We start from the raw sequence: 2686 nt of genomic DNA, 5'->3' as shown, positions 1-2686 counted from the left end.
ACAGTTGTGCTGCTTAATATTTTTGTGGAAACCATGATACATTTACTGGGATTCTTGGATGAACAGAAAGTTCAAAAGAAGACCATTTGTCTGAAATAGTTATATTTGAACATCATGTCATTGACCTGTGTATTTATCTCAGCCTCTATGACCTCAGTAACCTCTGCTTTGGCCTCAGCGATGAGTTCTTTAAGGGCTCGTCCGTCTCGTCCCGCATAAGAGAAAGGGTGGGCCATGAACTGTTGGGCTCCCCAACGAGACTCAGGGTTCTTCTGCAAGGTCCTCCGTAGAAAATCTTGGAAATGTGATGACCTGGCGGTAAAAATCAGGATAAAGATTAAGCCTAAACCTCAGCAGTACTAGAGAGGGGATGAAGAAGTGGCGACCCACCATTGGCGAGGATTGGAGAGTGTGGGTGGTGGAGATTTGGTAATCTTCAGCAAGACCCTCATGGGGTTGAGAGAATGATGAGGAGGCTCCATCTCAGCAGCCTCAATTAAAGTAATGCCCAATGACCAGATGTCAGCTTTAGTCGTGTAGGGATTGTCCTTAGACGTTTCACACATAATCACCTCAGGCGCCATCCTTTAAAGACAACATATTTTGTTCTAATGTTCTTTGGCAGGAGGGTTGTTTTCAGTAAAGGAATCACCATTAATGTAATTTAATTGTGCTTCTTTTTATGACGTCCAATAGGTTAGACTTTGCTATAAAGGGAGAGTTTACTCAAAATGATCATTCTATCTTTTACTCAGTCTCATGTTGATATAAAGGTGTCATAACATAAAGGTGACAGAAAGAGCATTTGACCAAACGTAAGGGGTCTCACCAGTATGGAGTTCCAATGAAAGTTGATCATTTTTGGAGGGTATTGTCATTTTTTGCAGACACACCAAAGTCAGCTATATGAAAAGGAATATAAATAAATACAGCACAGACTGTATTTAGAGTGTATTTAGGCCTAAAAATGTGAGAGAACAGTATATCTATACCTAGTTTGACCTGTCCATCCATTGTGAGCAGAATGTTGCCCGCCTTCAGGTCTCTGTGTATAATGTGTTGCTGGTTCAAGTAAGACAGAGCCTGTAGAGTTTGACAGCACACCTCACTGACCTGCTGCTCTGTAAGGCCACGCTCCAGTTCTGAAACACACAGTATGGATAAAGTAGGATAATGCCACACAGATACTACCATAAATTATTAGTGAAGCGTCAAGTCTGTTCCACACCCACCCAACATGATATCATCCAGAGCTCCTCCAGGACAGTACTCGATCAGGATCTAAAAAGACAAAGCATACAGAGACTCTAAGGAAAGTAAAAACCCTCTTAAACTCTTTTAAAACACACTTTCCCATTCTATTTTTTTTGTCATTCATGACAAAATTATTCTTAAATATTTAAGATATATGAACATATATAATATATTTAAAAATATGAACATATACAAATTATGAATGTATAAAATATATGAATCACATCTCATAAAAAGATCAACTTTGTTTAATAGCAGGACAAGGGTAAAACAATAAAATCTATACAAAGGCCATGTAAAAAAGTAGCAGAAATGTGTACAAAGCGTTTCCAAAAGTGTTTTATTCGATATTTATAACAAAAATGGAAAAATTGTCCTTCTTCTAATTTTTTTATAAACATCGACACTTGGTACATAAAAGTAGTTTGGAAAGAAAGAAAGAAAAAACACCTATAAACAGATGTTCCTTACCCCCAGCCAGCCCTCAAAGAAGATTGCATCCAGCAACGAGATGATGTTTGCATGGCGACAGGATGCTAGGATGTCGATCTCAGTGATGAAGTCATCCAGCTGCTCCTCACCACGCACTTCAATCACTTTAACAGCTGCCAGGTCCACTGTAGTCTGATTGTGTGCCTGAGATCAACAGTATATACTGTAACACTTGCCTTTGTCATTTCTAATAAAAGTGCAAGGGAGTAATCAGTAGATATAAAAGCTGGGAAGTAGAACTTAACAGCTGTACAGCTGCAGGCCATGATGCAAAGACATGCAAACTGCAAAGATGCTGAAAGTTGTAAAGTTGCAAGGTGCGAATCATTTTCAGAAATGGATGCAGAAAGAAAGGTTGATTTTTATGGGCTTGAAATAGCTAACAGGAAGCCATCTTTGATCTTTCACATTTTGGTTTAACAGGAAGTTGCCTAACCACAATGTAGCCCTAAACCCCCGTTTTCTGTCACCTTAGAAACCTATAAATAAAAATATGTGCATGAATATGTTTTTCATATAGGCTAAGCTGTCTTGTCAATTTTACAAGTGAATGGTTATATTTCTACTTCTTTATTTAAAATAAACTAAAATAAAGTTGAATTGAGAAATTAATTGTGAATAATTAAAGTGTTTTCTAGATCTAAATATTTCTGTGAAATACACTGCATGAAAATTAATTATCTACAAACTGCTTCATTTGTTTATACATTGTGTATACAGTATGCATGTGTTCATTATGTAATTTAGTGACATCATAGCAATAGTATGATCATGTTGATGGCCTAAACCACAAATTATGTCACCATTCTCAAACACGGAACTACTGTTCCCTTAAGGTTACTTTTGAGAACCAAATAATAACATTTTAGGAACGTCCTCTGAAGGTTCTTTTTGTAACCAAAGTCTTTCCAGAACTTTCTGGGAACCAAAAAAAAAAAAA

At 37.2% G+C, this 2686-nt stretch overlaps 1 pseudogene; it reads right to left on the bottom strand.

Annotated features, from left to right (window-relative positions):
- The window catches only part of LOC107586132 (serine/threonine-protein kinase 10-like), an 18074-nt pseudogene that overhangs the window by 10373 nt on the left and 5015 nt on the right, over positions 1 to 2686 (bottom strand).

Source organism: Sinocyclocheilus grahami, unplaced genomic scaffold (assembly GCF_001515645.1).
Source record: "Sinocyclocheilus grahami isolate Dianchi unplaced genomic scaffold, SAMN03320097.WGS_v1.1 scaffold78.1, whole genome shotgun sequence".
NCBI lineage: Eukaryota > Metazoa > Chordata > Actinopteri > Cypriniformes > Cyprinidae > Sinocyclocheilus > Sinocyclocheilus grahami.
The sequence above is the reverse complement of the archived record's forward strand: the minus strand, read 5'-3'. Positions and strand labels throughout refer to the sequence as shown.